At 43.3% G+C, this 20,202-nt stretch overlaps 1 protein-coding gene across 26 annotated transcripts in view; it reads right to left on the reverse strand.

Annotated features, from left to right (window-relative positions):
* Window positions 1-20,202, reverse strand: part of B3GALT5 (beta-1,3-galactosyltransferase 5) — a 76,924-nt gene that overhangs the window by 25,138 nt on the left and 31,584 nt on the right. For 3 of the 26 annotated variants that reach the window (XM_061627632.1, XM_061627634.1, XM_061627630.1), the window contains exon 1: window positions 3,731-3,873. The exons of 18 other annotated variants lie outside the window; for them this stretch is intronic. The gene's annotated coding sequence lies outside the window, so the exon portion shown is untranslated. Of the gene's footprint in view, window positions 1-2,101; window positions 2,324-3,389; window positions 3,470-3,730; window positions 3,874-20,202 lie in introns of those variants that run through there. 5 more of the 26 variants (XM_061627637.1, XM_061627635.1, XM_061627631.1 and 2 more) reach the window with 3 other exon arrangements.

Genomic DNA, 20,202 nt, shown 5'->3' on the forward strand with positions numbered 1-20,202 from the left:
TTGGGTAGAAGACTACATGTGTCTGCTGTAGAATAAAAGGGTGGGGATAACCTGAAAAATAATGATACTGTTAACAGTGTTTTTCCTTTTGGAAAGGAAAGGTCTTTCCCTCTGCCCAGCGCCCACACACCCAATCTCCTCCTGTTCCCTCCCCCCCTTCCCCTAACCTTCCTCCTCTTCCTCTTCCCTCCCCCAGGTCAGTTTCACCTATCCTAAGCATGATTCCACAGGAGTAAATCCCACTGAACTCAATAAGCATGCAAATGATCAAATCTGCCCTCCTTCCCCCTCTCTCCTCCCTCACTCCTTTCCCTTTCCTCCAGCTCTCTTCTCCTCTCCCTTGCCCTCTCTTCCTCTTCTCCTCCCCCCCGTCCATCCTCCCCTCCCCACTTCAGCTTTCCTCCTCCATGGTCAGTTTCATGTATCCTAAGCATTATTGCAGGGGTTCCATGGTAAGCGGTATTCAGAGGGGGTTTACCATTGCCTCCCTCTGAGCCTAGGCCTCCCCAGCTGTCTAGGGCCTGCTCAGCTTCCCACAGCTGCACAAGCCAACCCCTTCCTTGTCTGCAACTGCCAACCGGGGGGCACCTAGGCTCCTTGGGACTATGCAACTTGCCTACAGTTGCACAGATAGCAGGGCACATAACCCCTGAGCCACTCACTGTGGGGGTGATCTTTAACTGGCCCTTGACACCCATTGCCTTCCCAATGCATTAGCACTAGATTCTCACAGAGAGCAGTATCATGCCCCTTCTGTGATAAGCTTCCGCCGGGCCTTGAAGACCTGGCTCTTCAGGCAGGCTTTTGGGGTGGGTTAGGTTTTTTACTGATTATGGTTTTAAATTGTAATGTTTTAATGTATTGTTTTATCTTGTACGTCGCCCAGAGTGGCTGGACAACCAGCCAGATGGGCGACTAATAAATTTAATAAATAATAATAAATAATAATAATAATATCAGGCTTCTCTGTCTTTCCAGCTCAATGTTTCAAAAACCCAGAATGTTCCTAGCTCTTTTGTTCTCTAACACTCATCACTTCCAGCTGGAGAAGAGGAGATGGCCTGCCCTCCCCTTCAGCTCACCTTCCAGAATTTTCAGCTAGTAGTTTCTATGGAACACTCTGGCCCAAGCGTAACAACAAAGCCGATCACTAAACAGACTTGGTTAAAGGCATTAACTTATCAAATATACTGGTCTGACCACTTAGCGGGTCTCGTTTTCTGCAGAATCCCACCCTATAGGTATAAAATCATGGTCAAAATTGTCATTTTGGGTTTTGAACCCCCCTTTTTCTTTTTCATTTTGATTATTGACCACCACTACTCCTCTTTTCCAAAACAAAGTTATGAGACAGTAGTCATAAAACACACACACACACAAAGCCTTGATAAATAGCAACATATAGGGTTGCCAGGTTCAGGGCCTGAGACTGATCCTGTATCTTTAGAAGAAGAAAAAGTCAGCCAAGTGCAGGTGTTCTTGCAACACTGTAATGGGAAAAACCATCTTGGAATTCTCCCTTCCCCCTGCACAACTTTTAAAGATACAGAAGACCTCTTGCAGGCTGGGTCTGGCAACCAAGAGGTCTTCTGTATCTTTAAAAGTTGTGGAGGGGGAAGGGAGAATTCCACCTTGTGGTGTTTCCCATTACAGAGTTGCAAGAACACCTGCACTTGGCTGACTTTCTCTTCTCCTAAAGATACAGGATCAGTCTCAGGCCAAGAACCTGGCAACCCTATTTGGATTGCAGGTTAGTCCTTCTATTATAGGAATCAAATTTTACTTGCCTTAACCAGCTTGATGCATCTTTGAACTATAAAGTGTCATATTTTTCTCCCCCCACCCCCGCAAATTAGTACAGCTTCAAGGCTTCAACCAGTCTTTACCTTGCCTAATTAGTACAATCCTACACCCAATTTGATTTACCTGGGAGTAAGCTCCATTAAACATAAAAAGACTTACTTCTGAGTAGACTTGTATATATTGTACTATAAGTACATACAATCATACAATGATTTTTAACAAGTGCCAGTTTGGAACTCTGCATTTGCCACAGAGAGCGGGATTTTTTAATTTGCACAAAAGAACTTCCAGGGAATACCTTTCTGGTTGTTAGAAAGAAAGGAAGTTCAGGAAAGAAAACTGGAGCAGCAGCTCTTTAGGAGTCTGGCTGCTTGCTGCTGCAACTTCTGCCTGCCCCTCATTCACCCTGAAGGCACGGCTGTGAGGAGGCTTTTGGCTCTGCTCCTTGCTCTCTCAGCAGCCCTGCTATCTCTGGGCAGCCAGCTAGCAGTGGTGGTCTCTCGTTTCCTCTGGTGAGGTGGGGAGGGAGGCAGAGGCAGAGGTCACCGCTCAGAGCTTTGCACGCCAAACCACGTGCAACCCCTTCCCCCACTCTCTCTCAGCCAGCAAGCATAGTCTCTCTCACTCAACCAGCCCCCAGATCCTGCCCTGCCACAAAGCAAACATTTTCCCTTGGGGTGCAAAAAAGTTAAAACTGCAAATACAGCAAAGTAGCCAGGGAGGGCTAGTCCCTTGCACTAAGTACAAACACAGTATTTACACACACACATAGTCATCTCAACTTCACAGTTCTTCATGTCCATTCTGCTGCTGCCTCCTTGCCCCCCAGCTCCTTTTTCCCTCCATTCCAGCACTGTCCATTTTTAACCATTTTTCTCCACTCCACCCCTGTGTCGCTCTCCACCTCTTCCCTCATTCCCTCCTGAACACCCAGAAAGTGCATAGAAGCACGTGATTTTTATCCACAAATCAGAGAAGTAGAATGTTTTCCCTGATCCCCCCCCCAAGTAACACCCAAGAGTAACACTGGAAACATTACAATTACTCCTTATTCTATTTAAATCATAACATAAAGAAATTACCCATTCCTCAGAGACTTGTAATAAATTACAAGTAATTTGTTTTTCCAAACAAATTACTTCCAATCTCTGGGAAAATCATGAAAACATCCCTAGCTACAAGAGAGAGAAGAAAAGTTGTTTCAAACCATACAATTAACATTATCTTCATGAAAGAATTTTTAGTAATTGGGAATTCAAAATGTTCGATAAAGATTAACAAATTGAGTAAAGCAGTCATTACTGTGAAACCAAGCGCCAATTTAAATTACGGCTGCAGCCCTGGCCCCTACTTACCTGGGACTGGGAATAAACAATTCAATTACTACCATAGTTTTAATGACATTTGACAAAGTTCTTGAATATTAGATAAAATGTCTATAAAACAAATTCATCAATATCCAAATGGTAGTAAAACTTATTTCTATTTAAATATATTTGTTTCCCTATGAAAAAGGAAAATGTTCAAAACAATCCCAAAATGTGTCATTTAAACTCTCAGTAATTACTCCCACCACCACCACTTACTGCCGTCCAGGGTCTAATTCAGATACATATCCAAATTTGTTTAAAAAGTGATGGCAACAAGACAATTCAGAAGGACTTCCCAAAGGGCTTTGCAAGTATAACCCAGAGCACTGAATGGTGAATTTAAAAAAACCACAACCCAGCTTTTCTGAGTTTCAAGTATTTAAGACTTGTGGGCAGGCAGTAGCAAAAACGAAATTTACTAGGCAGTACAAAGGAAATCTTCTTGTCTATTGTGGTTGAGGAGGTGTTACACAATTCTACCTTATTGGTGTTTAGAAAGGAAATAATAATCATAAAAACCTGAAAGTAGTCCAATAAAAAGTCATTCCCTTTCTTACCTTAATAGTGGTCACCATAATGTGATCTAGCTTATTGATTGCCAATAATTGCCAATGATAATTTTTGCTTTACTCTGACCAGAAAGAAGTTTTGATGAAGTTGTTTAGAGTGGGAAGATTTGTGCTAATTCTGGGAAATGAAGTCAGCCAGTGGCAGGAAGAGGTTTCTATTGGTCCTGGCTACTGCAGTCTGAAGAAACAGGATATTTGGGAGCTATGAGATAAGACGTCCTAAAACAATGCTGTATTTCTTGACGATATGCAGCTACAAGATTTTTTTAAAAAATTCAGTTGGCTAATGGCTGTATGGCAGTTGCAGCAAGTATGAAAATATGTGCACTAAATATGGTATGCCATACTGAAGCAGGATGCAGATGTTACATGAACTGGGCCAAATTTGATATGGGGCTCTCCAGGGCATGAAAGATTTAGGGTCAAATTTTGAGTTGGGTAAATTGCTGCAACCCTACTGACATCAGTGGACAGCAGTATACCAACAACAGTACACTTTGTCTGTTTCATAAGAACATAACACAAGAAGCTGCCAGTGGTGTCTACACTAAATGTTAGCAGCTTTTCAGTGTCACTTCTACAATATTCTTTTTAACTTCAGGTGGGAGGGATTGAACCAGGCACCTGTTTCATGCAAAGCATGTCCTCTACCCAGAGGACAAAGAATGCAAGACCAGCTATGGCAGGATTTGAACTCACTCCAACCTCTGGTGCACCACTGCCACTCCCTTTCATCTTGTCCACTCACGCTGCAGCAGCTTCCTTTAGCCACTGTGGTGGTTAGCTCAATACCTACAGTCTGTTTATATCCTTCCAGATCTATTCTAATGTGCTTATTAGCAATAAAGCTGACGTCATTTCAGGAAAGTGGAGGGGGGACAATGTTACAGAGGGAAATCGACCTATCCTTTAAATGTTTATGTACCATAGATGAACAACCTGAGTTTGTCATTCAGTGTTTGATTAACAGTATTACTGTGTTCTAGAGATCTTCTGTCTCTAAAACATCATCATCATTCTTTTCCAAGAGGTAGCAGATGAGGCTCCTCCTCTCTCACATCATTTTGCATTTACTGGTCTGATTCAGTGAGCCTATGACCTGATTCACACACGCATGTAGCACATTACTTTATTTCTTGCTTGATGACTAGCAAGTAAGGATATGAATCGACTCCAAAAAAGTATTGGGTTTGTGGTGGAGTGAGGCAAAATGCAAGTTACATCTGTGGTGTCATGTGGCCCACCCACAGATGCAATCATCCCTTGATGTTGCATGTTCATTACTTGATTAATGTACATCTGAACATGCATGCAGGAATTGTAAGGAGAAATCAAGTGATATTCATGCACTGCAAGCCAGCTCTTATTTTCAAACACATATATTCCTACATGAACAGTCAATGACACAGATGCAGATTTTAGGATTCTAATTGAATTACAAATTTGTATGTGTGTGCATGCTTTTAAAAGACATGTTTCCCTGGCAATCTCCACAGCAAACCTATGAAATAAAATATTATAAGCCAGAGATGGGGAACCTGTGGCCTTCCAGATGTTAGATACCCATCAGCCCCAGCCAGCATGGCCAATGGTCAGGGATGATGGGAGTTGTAATCCAACAACATCTGTAACACCATAGCTTCCTCCCCCAGTTATAAGCTACAAAATATAATTGTTTGCCAGCTTCCTGCATGAGTATAGAACACCACTCTAATAGGATAACAGAAAGCAGGGCTCCATCTCACATATGGTGGCTGGAGAAGCAGTATTTAAGTATGCAAGGGATGGCTAGTTCCAAACTAATAACCACGTTTGCAAATCCTGATTTACCCAGGGGGTCATGTGGAAAGGCTATTACTAAATCTTCAGGATTATTTCAGGTTCTGGGTCTGAACTGAGAGACTTGTTGGCAGGATCACTCTAATGGTTTTCAGAGGAGGAGGAGAAATCTATAAACATAACACACCAATATTATTTTTATAACCTTGGTCAACAACTACTAGATTTTCTGGGGAACCATTTTCAGGAGCCAGTGGAGATTAGTGGTCATAAGAACAATCTAGCTATTCAATTAAGCTAAACAGCTAACTGAACAATCTCTACATTTGATCATGTAAGATAATTTCATTATGTCAGCTATATCCCAAATGTTTACCAACCAGACATGAACAGGCAGAATATTTGCCTCTAGTACTTGTCGATCATTGGGCTACGTTCAATAAAATGCTTTTCCCTGTTCCTTCTTAACTAACTTTAGATGTGCTAAAAAGATAGCCTCTTGTTCCAGTGATTATATTATGCCACATTTTAAAAATTCAACTCTTATTAAGTATGCTTATATCCCACATTTCTTCCATCATTGAACGCAAGGTAGCATACATGGGATTCTCAGATGGTCTCCCATCTGGGCACTGACCAGACCCTAAACAGTGGCTGTGTCATGTGGCTTGAAACACACCCTATCCTCTAACTAAGGGCACAGAAGTAGACTCCTGTGGGATGGGGGACATGAGACCCTCCATATGTTATTGGACTCCAACTCCTATCAGCCTCAATCAGCACAGCCAATGGTCTGGGATATTGGGAGTTGTACAGCAATATCTAGAGAGCCATCAGTTAGCCACCCCTGCTGTATGACTTATCCCTATTAGCGTAAGTACAGAGTGTATATATGGTACTCTCTGCAGGTTTCTCCAGAATTAATTAATAAAACATTCAGGAGCTAGGACTATGCACACACAGCCAAATTAGACAAATAATTGGGGCTTTTATGTGACTGTGATTGTGCACAAGTCATTTCTCAACGGGGTTTTCCCCATGGGCAACAAACACACATGCAGCAGCCAACTAATGCACATGTACATCGCTAATGGAATAGGATAAAATCTACCCTGTGCTGTAGGTAACTGTTATTCAATTTACAGGCTAGGAATTGTGTGGGTGCTACTAACTAAGCTGATCAAGGCTATGCTAAGTGCATAGCTAAGGCAGGACTTGTAGTGGAAAGAACTAAAAGGAATTCACTTTGCAGGTAAAAATCATTCCCTCTGATTACAAGTTTGACCTATCTGTCATGACAGAGCTCTCCTCGGCTCTCTCCTCACTCTGGCTTTTGCTCTCCTTTCCTCCATCACACTACCCTGCCATTATGGTGTTAGAGCAAGCTTAGAGACATTACTTTTGCTTTCAGCAGCTGTTTGCAGATTTTTTTAAAAAAAATTCTGGTATTGCCAAGGCATCACAAAGTGCTTTTTGACTCATGCAGATTCAAATCATACAGATTCCACTTTGCCTCTAACAAGCCCTCAAACCCTGTGATGACATTCGCCCACCCCCAGTTTCATCTCAGTTTTCAGCCCATAGTATTCAGTTCCTCAAGATTGAATCCTGTTGCATCACCACTGGCTCCTTTTTTTCAAGAAAACACAAGATCTATATTTAATAGATTTCCAAATTCAGTGGAAGTGCTGCAGCAAATGAGTTTTTCTTCTTTCTTTGACATGAAACAGAATAACTTGGAAATTCAAAAAGGAATAAATGTAGCTGTGCAAATTCCCAGGCCTGTGCTTCATGAGCACAATTTTCTATAGGCAAAAATACAAATTGCTCAATACTTATAAATCATCCAAAAACACCAAAGGAGTTAATAGATGGCCTCTTTAAGATTCTAAAGCATTCTTTAAACAAGGGATACTTGTGTAACCCTCTTACTGATGTCAGTAAATTCTGGATCAATTCCAAAGGGTCAATGGCAAGATTTCACATCAGAAAGACTGGAAGCCCTAGTTTTGATCCCCCATGTATGTATTCTAACATGCTTTGTATTGTCCTGGAATAATGGAAATTTTAAAAATAAAAAAAATCCTCCAATATTTTATATTTACCTAGAAATGTGTCAGTTAACACAGGTTTTGCAATAATATTTTGAATGTACTATTTTTTGTTCCAAGCTTTCAGTCCAAACACTGGAGATTATGATGTGTCCCCTCATTAGCAGACAAATGCTACGGCCCCACTACCCCAGGAGCCAATAAGCCAGGGTTAATGGCACTGTAACCATAGCTACAATCCCAGCAGCAAGACACAAGGCTTTTTGGAGAAACCTTCTCCCAAACCAGCTGCAATGCACAGTCTAGATTTGAGAGTCTATATATGGACCTTAAATATTCTTACTATACTTGACTAATATCTACATCATTTGTAATGTAAAGAAATAGAACACGTGTGCTTGGTTTGTTGATAGTTGTTATTTGACTGAAAACAGTAAAAACTACATTTAAAAATAATAGCTGCAGAAACAAGAGAGAATGGAACTTTAGATTTATAAAGATATTATAAATCATCACAGACTCTTGTGACACAGCAAAAATGTTTCCAAAGTTGTTTAATAAACCACACAACAAAAGCTATTTATTTCACCATCCAAATAGTTTAGCAGAAGCTGATACCCAGAAGTTTAAGGACTGTTCATTTTTTCAGCCACTCAATTATGGTACATCTCACACATTAAATAAATGCAGGAACTGGGTGTGTGATTATGCACTTGACTGACTCGCAGCCTAGCTTAGCTCTCTAATGACTGCACGTCCATGACCTGTGTTTTTTCTCTCATTCATATGCCGCCTTATTTTTTTAAGTAAAGTAAACGTACTGCCTTCAAGTCGATTCCGACTTATGGCAACCCTACGAATAGGGTTTTCATGAGGCTGAGAGGCAGTGACTGGCCCAAGGTCACCCAGTGAGCTTCATGGCTATGTGGGGATTCAAACCCTGGTCTCCCAGGCTGTAGTCCAGCACCTCTTAACCACTACACCTTTTCAGACCCTCCCCATTTTGAAGTGATAGAAGTGCAGCAAGAGCTACATACGCTGTGACTCTTGTTTATGTAGCTCAACTCTAACTCATCTAGAATTATTTTACCATTTCACATCAAATATTTAGGTTTGGGGTGCCAATGTTGACCTGCGGAAGAAAACTGAGCTAGGAAAGGGTAATATAGCAAAGGGGGGGGTGTAAGGATGGAGAAAAAATGGCCGCACACTTCATCTTACCTCTCTGTCCTTCGGCGTTTTCAAGATAAGGATTCCAGTCACCTTTTTCCTTATTCATTTTAAATTGTTAAAAAAAATTACCTTTATGTCATGACAGCTTGGTTGAAGGTCAGTCTGGTTGCGTCCCGCATCCTGTCCTATTATCTTACTATTTTTTTCTTCTCTGATTGTTTTAGGAGAGATGGAAGACTCCCACGTGATATTTATACTGGGCAGCTTGAAAATTATATTGTGTCACCAGATAAGGATGACGCATAAAGCAGGTGCTGCCTCTGGGAAATAGTTCATTAACATTTTTTGAGCAGAGTTTTTAGCTCTGTTTTTAATTTATTTTACTTCCAGGATTTTACGGACTTTATTGATCTACTGCCTTTAGTCTCTCAAAGCCGGATTACAGTTACAATGGTTCTTATGAGGCAAATGCACAGAGATCTGGAACTCTCTCTATCTGAGGAGATAATAAAGTCTTCTAACCAACCTAAAATCACCTCCTTTTTTTCCCAGAAGGAAAGGGTTAGGAATAAGAAAGGAAAAGAACCTATGCCTTTAACCCCACTGGAGAAGTCCAACCCGACTGAAAAAGATAAACCTCCCTTAAGGGCTTACTACCCCAGCTCTGTTTCTCCGTCAGTAGATAAGGAGACCTTAGACTGGTCTATTGACCTGAAGGGCAATCTTATACTGGATACAGGTCTTCAGGCTCCAGGGTCTTTGGCCCAGGAATTAGAACAAGCCCTTTCTTTGTCCGGTGAGCCCTTAACCAGCGTTTTACCAACATCTAATAACATTGGGCCCCCGCCTTTGTTGCCTCCCAAGCCATTGCATAGGCCTTTTGATCAATATTTGTTGGACAGCCCTCAGATCGAGCCTTGTTGCCAGAATTTCTACCAGCTGGACTCCATTCTGTCATCAACCTTGTGGGAAATTTCATGTATTAAAAATTTCATAATGGAGGCCAACAGCCTTCTTATTACTTTGACGGAGGAATTTAAAAAACTGTATATCCCATTGACAGATGTCTGAAACAACCCTCTGACTTCGCACTCTAAAGTTAATCAGGCTGCCCGGGGACCACGTAAATGTTGACCTAAGCTGAGAACCTTAGCGCCAGGAAGGAAAATGAAAAACGTTAAGAACTACAAACAGCCAAAGCCTCAGAAGATGAACTTTACCAAACTGTTCAAAATACTGGACTCGCTTTTAAAATCAAGATGCCCTCAAAGAGCCGACGCCTTGCCCCTGGGACGCCCCTCTATACAATCGAACCAACATGAGGGAGCTTCTTCACCTGTAGGGCCCTCTACAACTTTAAGTCAATCAAAGGAGCCTCACACAACATCATGCCAGAGGACCTCGATACATCCACCGTGGGCTCCTGTTCCCGCTATCGCTCAAAGTCAAAAGAAGAACTGGAATTTAATATATAGCCGGAATAAAATTGTCTTATTGAACTGTCCTAGGATTAAAATCAGAGACCCTCTACTTTATCGGAAGCGCTCGATCCTTGCCCTCCTCCATGCTATACCTTTGAGACTGATAAAGGAGGCCGACATCTGTAATGTTGAATATTTGATTGACACCTGTGAGCAACCGAGGGTCTTGCTTACTTTCAGAGACCCGGACGCACTTCGTTTACTACACTTGAACAAGCACGTAATGTCTGCCAAGGGTATCTACCTTCAAAGACATTTTCAAAACAACGTTGCCCCATACCCTCTAATTCCTGTCCGGAAGGTCCCTTCATGCTTTTGTGCTGCTGAGGAAGCGGTTCTCAAACTGACCCCATCTCCGTCTAAGGACTCTCCTGCTGTTACTCATAGTTCTCGATTGATGTGTTCTCAAGCTGGTTACCCCATCTCCCTTCAACCCTCTCCAGGATATCTTCCCAGCCCCTCAATGAGCTCTTCGGAAACAGGACTGCCATCTCCACTGCTTATTCCCCCAAAGTCACCCATCCATTTCAGTTCTTTTACTGGCCAGGAGGACAGACAGTTGGCCGAAGACAAGTCATTTTTTATAGAGGAAGAAAGGGAGCTGTTTATGAATTTTGAGTCTTTACCTGCTCCTGCGCAATGGGACATTGTCTCTAGGCTACAGTCACTTAATCACCGTCTACAATCTAAGATGCTGCAAATGGAGGTTCCCTTGTATACGACCTCGGAACCTCAGGTAGTGACGGGGGCAGGAGGTTCCTCCCATGTCATTTGCAGCTCGACGGCACTTAAGGATTCTCCTACTATAACTCTCCACCAGCCTCCACAAGTTAAGTTTTCAACGTCCAGGAGGGAGTATTTGAATACGCATACTAATCCCTCTTGGACAGATTTAAGATTTCTGGACAAGCCAGAACTAGCTTCGCCATCGAAATGCCTCCCCATGCCACCGATATCTTACTCTGCATTTACCATTTCTAATGTTAGCAGACCAGAATGTAAAGATGACGCACTCGTCTGTCTTGAAGACACTCAAGAAACGTCTTCCTCCCGGAACGGTCTGCAAACTTTGCCTTCTTCATGAAGGCCCACTCAACGGCCGATGTTAAACCAGCCTCCCCTTAATGTCATTTCATGGAACATTGCGGGCTGGCTTAATAAGTTGTCAGATAGCTCTTTTAGAGAATTTTACGATCACCATCAAATACTATGTATTCAAGAAAACTGGGCCACCTCCTCACTCTGTCCTTCCTTACCTGGATACAAGTCCTTTTCTCTCCCGGCGGTCCCTTCGACTAAGGGCGGAAGGCCACAGGGGGGCTTGGCCACTTTGATCTCTTTAGATCTAAATTTATCTGCCACCCAATTCCCGACCCCGGCTACCAATAACATTTTGGTAATCCAGGTTGTTTGGCCGTCGAACTTAAATCTATTTCTTTTAAATATTTATGCCCCTCCTGCTAAGAACAGGCAAAAGGCAATGGCATTTTGGTCAGAGCTGGATTTGGTTCTCAGCCACATATTTCAGGCAGTCTGCGATCCCCTTATTCTTTTGACTGGGGACTTTAATGCAAGGCTGGGTGTGAATAATTCGGCTATAGGGGAGAAAATGGGTTTATCTCTGGAGGATCTGTCCTTTTGTCGCCCCAGGTCATCACGAGACCCAATAATAACAACAGCGGGCTGTTCGCTTTTTGCTCTCCTTGTCAAATACCAGCTATCCATTTGCAATGGGTCTACAAATAATCCGTTTGCGGATTCATTTACATTCTACGGGCCCAGAGGGTGGAGCGTTATCGACTTTATGTTTCTTTCACCGGCCTTAAGGAAACACCTTGTGGATTTTACTGTTTTAGCTAGGCCAGAGAGCGACTATATGCCCATTTGTTCCCTCCTAGCTATCCCAATATCCCCCCAACTCCCAGTGGCATCCCCATGGAAAATCTCACCCTATGTGGGTCGACGAGGAGGATACGCTGGGATGGGAGGTTACAAGATGATCTGATTGCCCTTCTCTATTCTCTGGCCCTACTTATTTGCCGAGATCAACTGCTGGGTTCTATAGATCCTCTTGGTCCCTACGGGTCCCTCACTGAGGCTTTGAGGCCACTGCTGTCTACCTCTCGCCCCCCACCAAGGAGGCGGTATGGGTGGTTTGACAGTCAGTGTGCACAATTTAAAAAGACTCTAGCCGGCGCTATTAGATCTTTAAGAAGGGCTGATTCCAATGAAAATCTCTGTCGATATATTTTTCTGTGCAGGGCCTATAAAAACTTACTGCGGGGGAAAAAAACAAGATTTGAGCATCAACAATGGATGGATTTGGCCCTTGCACTGGCCGATCGCAACTCGGCTTGATTTGGGGCTATAATCTCGAGAGGATTTAATGGGGATTATTCGTTCACAGATAACCAAATTACTCCGGCCCACTGGTGTTCTCATTTTATGGATCTTTTTGCCGGGGGCTTGGAGTCACCTATGCTTGATATCCATTTTAGTACAGTCACCATGGCCTTACAGGCATGCAAGGAATGGGATCCTGTGAGAATTGGCCCCATTGATTAACTCTCTACCTTCAAAGAAAGCCCCGGGCCAGGATATGATCCTGGCAGAATTATTTAAAGCCACCCCAGACTGGTGGGCCCCTGTGTTCGCCAAGCTTTTTACTTTTATCAACCAGTTTGGCTCTATACCTAAGGGCTGGGCGGACAGTATTGTGATCCCAGTTCACAAGAGGGGCTCCAAGTCTGATCCGAAAAACTTCAGACCAGTCAGTCTTATCGATGTTGCAGCAAAACTATACGCTAAATATCTGTTAGGGAAATTACAACGATGGACTTATGGGAATAAGGTCATTGCAGAAGAGCAAGCGGGATTTGTCAAGGGCAAGTCAACCTTAGACCATTGTTTTCCTCTTTCCCATCTAAAAGGAGCCCAAGAAGCGTGGGAGTTCATGAAGAACGTATTACAAAAAGCGCAATCGCAAACAATTCCAAAGAGGAAGAAAAACGGAAGACATCGGAAAAAGCCAATGTGGCTACACGGAAGACTGGTGGAGGAGGTAAAAGTAAAAAAGAGCATGTATAAAGAATGGAAGGAAGGACGCATCACCAAGGAAGAGTACCGACGAGTGGCTCGGACTTGCAGGAATAGCGTAAGGAAAGCTAAAACCCAGAATGAGCTGAGGCTGGCGAGGGAAGCGAGGAACAACAAAAAGGGGTTTTTCAGATATGTTCGAAGCAAGAGAAAGACCAAGGAAACGGTGGGACTGCTGCTCAATGAGGATGGCAAAATGTTGACAGATAACAAGGAAAAGGCAGAACTGCTCAACGCCTATTTTGCCTCCGTTTTCTCCCAAAAAGGGAACAGTGTGCAACCTTGCATCGGTAGCAATCTCAGTAAGGGGTTGGGATTGCAGTTCGAGATTGATAAGGAGATAGTCAGGAAATACCTAGTTAACCTAAATGAGTTCAAATCTCCAGGGCCTGATGAACTGCATCCCCGAGTATTGAAGGAACTTGCAGATGTACTCTCGGAACCTCTTGCCATCATCTTTGAGAAATCCTGGAGAATGGGAGAGGTGCCAGAGGATTGGAGACGGGCAAACGTCGTCCTGCTCTTTAAAAAGGGTAAAAAAGAGGATCCGGGGAATTACAGGCCGGTCAGTCTGACTTCAATACCGGGAAAGATATTAGAACGGATAATAAAAGAGTCCATTGGCAACTATCTAGATGACAATGCTGTGATTAGTAGGAGCCAGCATGGGTTTGTCAAGAAAAAATCCTGTCAAACTAATCTCATCTCTTTTTTTGATCGGGTCACTAGCCTAGTAGATGGTGGAAATGCTGTAGATGTCATCTATCTAGATTTCAGCAAAGCGTTTGACAAAGTCCCCCACGACCTTTTGATTAGCAAACTCATCAAATGTGGACTACATGGAAATACTGTCAGGTGGATTCACAACTGGTTGGAAAACCGTACTCAAAGAGTGGTCGTCGGTGGCTCTGCTTCGGACTGGAAGGAGGTTTCGAGTGGAGTGCCACAGGGTTCTGTCCTGGGGCCGATACTCTTCAACATTTTTATCAATGACTTAGATGATGGGGTGGAGGGAAGCCTTATGAAGTTTGCGGATGATACGAAACTGGGAGGGATAGCTAACACAATGGAAGACAGGAATAAAATCCAAAGGGACCTGGATAGACTAGAAAATTGGGCTGAGATTAATAAAATGGCATTCAATAAAGACAAATGCAGGATTCTGCATTTAGGCCACAAAAACAAAATGCACGGGTGCAGGATGTGAAATACCCGGCTTAGCAGTAGTGCGTGTGAGAAGGACCTTAGAATTGTAGTGGATCGCAAGCTGAACATGTTGGAAGCGGCTGGTAGGATACGGAGCAAACATGAGAGACAACGTTCCGAGGTTTGAAGATATATTTACTGGCTCCTTATCAGACAGTCAATACGAGACAGTAGTACAGCAATGGACATATAACACAACACCAAGCCTTATTCCCCCACACTTTTTCTTTCCGTTCCCTCCATTTTTATAGCCCTTGAGCTCTATCTGAGGAATATAGGCAGCAGCTGTGTGATTGCTGCAATATGAGCCTTGTTAGCTCCTGGGCTCTTCTTCGGCTCGGTTTAACCCCTTCCTATCTGTTTGTGTTTTCCTTTCTCTCTTTGTGAAGCGAACTGCTGGCTATGCTTCTGCCAACAGTCCCCCACTTTGATTCACAAATACACATATTGACATATTACGTAGGGTTACATTACTACAGTTACATATAGCATTATATACGGTACACTATACAGGTTCATCTCATTCCCAGTTTGCTAATGAGCAGTTCAAACCTTTCCTCAGGTAGTGGTTTTGTAAAGACGTCCGCCACCATTTTGTTGGTCTCACAATAGTGTAGGCGGATCAGTCCTCGTTTAACACAGTCCTGCACGTGATGAAAACGGACACTAATATGTTTAGTCCGTTTTGTATGCGCTTCTGACAGCGCGAGCTGTATACATGCCTGGTTGTCCTCAAATACAGTATATGGTTTGTGTACAGGCAACTGTGCATCTTTGCATAGTTGTTCAAACCAATCCAGTTCAGAGCACGCTAGTGACAGGCTTGTGTATTCTGCTTCTGTGCTCGACAATGCTACTATGCTTTGTTTTTTACTGTGCCATTGCACAGGGGAACCGTGATACATAATGACTACACCTGATGTGGACTTTCGAGTAGTGGGATCTGATGCGTGGTCTGCATCTGTGTAACAGATGAAACCCTCATCTTGTTTTGCTGACAGGGTTAGCCATTTTCCCATTGTGCCTTGTAGGTATCTTAAGACTCGTTTCACTCCTGTCCATTCCTGTTGGGTTGGACATTCTACCTTCCTACTGAGGAGGTTTACGGCATTACATATATCAGGTCGAGTTGTATTGGTAAGGTACAAGAGCTGGCCAATGATGTGCCTATATTTTAGTGAATCAATAGGATTGGCGTTGTGTGTTTCCTTCAGGAACCCCACAACCATAGGTGTCTTAGCAGGCTTACAATCTTTCATGCCTTGCTCGCTGAGCAGTTGTCTAATTTTTTGCTCTTGATGGAGAGAGCAACTGCCATCAGCTTGTCTACAGATCTCCGTGCCTAGGTATTGTGCTACTGGTCCTAGGCGTTTAATTTCAACGTGGCGTTCCAATTGGTCGCCAAATGTAGCCTCTTGTTTTTCATTTGCACATACATATAGAATGTCATCTACGAATACCAAACAATAGGTGAGTGTACTGTCATGAACCTGTAGTGGTCATGAGTTATTAAAAATCTAATAGCAATACTTTGGCTCCAGTAAGGGACTCTGGGAGACGGTTACAGTTAGAAAAGACAAGCCTTTGCCAATTTGCAAATTTGAGTTTCACTTCCCAGCTGAAGATGGTTAGAGAAGCCTTAACAAGCTGCACCTGTTTATCTTTGCTGATTAGCAAGTGCCTGGTACCCAAGGTCATCCTTGGCCTGTACAGTTGGAAAACACAGTTGGGAGGGGGGCCTGAAGGCGCGAAAATGTGAGAAACATCGAGAAGAAAGTTACATCAGCCAATTCCTGATTGGTCAATTAATTTTGGACCGTTAGGATCCTTTTCCCTTAAGTATAGGGCTAGAGACCCATAGCCTTTGTTCTCTGTTCTCTGCCTATGCTGACTGGCACCAGAGTTCCAAACCTTTCTGCCTTTTGGTTCCAGGGGTTGCTTATGGGAAGGCAACCTATGTCTGGTTCCATTGCTTTATGTTGAACATCCATCTCCCTTAGGAGAGGTGCCACGCAACCAACTACCTCGTGTGTAAGTAGTTAGGTGAGTTAGTTTGTTATTTTCTTGTTGTGTGTATGAATTCTCTTGTAAGAACCTAAACCCCTGTTGGGTGAATGGTCTTAAAGGATTACTTGCTGCTATATGTTATGTGCACTTATATATCTTAATAAAGCTACTTCTATTTAACCTGGTGTGTTCAATTGAGAGAAGGGGTGGTTCTGGATTCAGTACCTTGACCAATCTCAGTCACTAACTACCAAAGAGGGTTAAGAAGTTAAAGGCTTGGATTTTAAGTGTTAAACCAGAGGTGCCTGGCAAGGAGTGTAACTGTGACTCTTGCCTTTTAGGACCTTGGTTTTATATATCTTCTGGGCTCAGAGATCCCCTGGCTCTGAGTGGACCAGTATACAGGGGTGGTGGCAGCCTACCTTCTACCTTGCAGGGTTGTTGTGAGCGTACACAGCCTTGGCAAGGGTGAAGTAATAGCTTTTTGGTTCCAGTCTCATTTCCCTAAGGGTGGGGGTCTGAGTCTGATGCATGAACCCAGTACCTTGAGGGTCTGGGGGTCATGACATGTACTACCTTCCCTTTTCACATACAAACATGGGTCAGCTGTTCCTTGTTTGAACCCCATTTCTTGTAGTACATGGTTCAGTTTTGTGTTCCAACATTTCGCACTTTGTTTCAAACCATATAGCGATCTGTTTAGTCTACATACGCGCCCTGTGTTGTCATCAAATCCTTTGGGTTGTTCCATATAAATGACTTCAGCCAGTTCTCCGTACAAGAACGCCGTGTTAATGTCATAATGGAACACTAATTGCTGCTGTATGGCAGCCTCTTTCAAGATTAACCTAACCATCTCATGTCGTACCACCGGTGCAAAGACAGTGTCATAGTCTTCACCGTATTTTTGTAAGAACCCTTTCGCTACCAAACGTGCTCTATATTTGAGTACTTCACCTGTACTGGTTCTTTTTACTTTATATACCCATTTGCACCCTATGGCCCTTTTACCAGGTGGGAGTGTTTCCATTATCCATGTTCTATTTCTCATCATGGCGTTTATTTCTTCTTGCATGGCCAAATGCCATTTCTCTTTCTCTGTGTTTGGTAGTTCTTTCATTTCATCATAAGTGGCAGGGTCTGCCCCATGGTCTGTTGAAGTCACCACAGACACTGTGAACCTATCAGGTGGTTTACCCAAGTTAGTTCTCTGAGATCTGCGGTGTTCTATATTTAGGGTTTCCTGCTGTGTGTTTATGTCAGCCTCTGAGGCGCTCTTTTCTCTGCTGCTAACTGTGGGGTCAGCCTCAGTATTTTCCTGCTTAATTACTGCAGGTTGGCTTAATCCCCCTACTTCAAGGAGTGGTTTTACTGTTGCTGTATCTTCCTGGGACGCTTCACCTCCCAAGTCAACCATAACGTTGTTTTTGTTAGTTTCCCATGCTTTGTCATTAGCATATACATTCCTGCTTAATATAACCCGTTGTTTACTTGGTACCCACACTCTATACGCTGCACTTTGATATCCTATGATGTGCCCTTTTAGTGCCCTAGGGGCTAGTTTTCCTTTCCTTTGGGCTTTAGGGATGTTTGCCCAACAGGGTGTTCCAAATGTGCATATGTGATTTAATTTCAACTTGCAGCCATTTAGCTTTTCATAGGGTGTGCATTGCACTGTGCTCGCAAATAACCTTTTTTGCACGTAATTAGCGTACGTGAGGCTTTCTCCCCAAAATATTGAGGGCAACGAGGAATCATATAACATGGAACGTGACATATCCTGCAAATATCTATTACGGCGTTCTGCCAAACCGTTCTGGAAGGGCGAAAAAGGAGCTGTTAGGGTATGTTTTACCCCTTCTGCCTTTAAGAAATTTTGCAGCCCTTCAGATAGAAACTCACCTCCACGGTCTGAGTACAGTTGTGTCACTTTTGCATCGAATTTATTTCCAACCCACTTTATGAAGTGTTTTATGTTTACTCCTGCTTCCGCTTTGTTCTTAAGCAGGTACACGAAACCAAACCTAGTGTATGTGTCTACGAGTAGCAAATAAAACCCTTGGATTTCCGGAATGGACCCGCTAAATCCATATGAAGTAATTCGAACTTTCTTGAAACCTTTATATCACATCTTTTCTGTATGGGTGCTATTACTGATTTGGGTTCTTTGCAGATATCTCAGTCCACATAATTTGCACAGCTTTTGAAACTTACATCAGTGCTGTGTTTGGGCATGTGTTGCAGGGTTGCGAAGCTAGCATGCCCTAATCGTCTGTGATACATATGGATACATCCATTGTGAGGTGGCTTGTTTATGATAACACTTGCTATGCTTTCAGAGTTTACCAACCTTATCACATATAAGGAGTTTTCTAGGGTTCCCTTAGCGTGCACTGTTCCTCCTCTACTTATTTCACATACTCCTTTTGAGTACATCGTATCCCATCTTGTTCATCTTTATAACAGACATTATGTTATTCTCAAGTTGAGGCACATACAATACATTTGGTAACAGAGTATTTATACAGGTCATATACAATGTGCCCCGTCCCTTTACCTCTCTTGTCGTGCCGTCTGCTAAGGTTACATGTTCACGTACAGGGGAGAGAGTCTGAAACTGCGTTTTCTCTTTTGCAAGAAAATGGGTTGCGCCTGAATCAATAACCCACAGCGTTTCTCCTATCGCTCAGTCTGTTTCCTCCGTAACTCTGCCTGTCCTCACAACACGCACAGAGTACTGTTCTTTTTTGTTTTTCTTTTTTCGCTGGACATTGCTTACGTAGATGTTTCTCCGATCCACATTTGAAACATTTCCTCACAGCATATGCTTTAGTGCCGTCATTCACTTGCACTGAACCACTTGTAACTTGCTTCTGCCCCCTCTCTCGTCTCCTTTCCCATTCCTGGATGAGTTTACCCGACACGTATTCCACCGTAAGACTGTTGTCATCCATAGTCTCTAATGCAAATACTAGTGCATCCCAGGAGTCATCTAACGTGGAGAGGATCAAATAAACCTGTTGCTGAGGTGAATACGTTACATCCCTCTCCTGCAGTTCTGCAAACAGGCTATGTAATGTTTGTAAGTGTTCATGCATGGAACCTCCTTCGTTTAGACGTGTCTGGAACAGCTTCCTCACAATCCGAACCTTGCTCCCTGCTGTTTTCTTTACATGCACGTCTCGAAGGGCTTGCCAGACGGTTTTTGCGGTGTACTGGTTTCGTACATACAGCAGCTGATTATCTTGTAGTCCCAGAACCACACAGGCTTTTGCCTTTTCGTCCAGACGTAGCCATTCCTCTGAGGGTGGATCCGTGGGGGAATCCCTTTCTATAACACACCAAAGACCCTCTCGGCGTAAATACATTTCCATCCGGACTTTCCAGCTGGCATAATTGGAGTCGTGGAGCCTCTCTAGGGGCAACAGTGTTGGATACGACATTACCACCTATTACCGTGTTGTCACCTTTCTGTAACTGCACGCTGGATCGGTGTTCGGGCAGACCGGTCCTGTGCTCCGTAGTTCAGCTATGTTTCTGGGCCCATAACCCTCTGTTGGAAGCGGCTGGTAGGATACGGAGCAAACATGAGAGACAACGTTCCGAGGTTTGAAGATATATTTACTGGCTCCTTATCAGACAGTCAATACGAGACAGTAGTACAGCA

Source organism: Rhineura floridana, chromosome 5 (assembly GCF_030035675.1).
Source record: "Rhineura floridana isolate rRhiFlo1 chromosome 5, rRhiFlo1.hap2, whole genome shotgun sequence".
NCBI classification, from domain to species: Eukaryota; Metazoa; Chordata; class Lepidosauria; order Squamata; family Rhineuridae; genus Rhineura; species Rhineura floridana.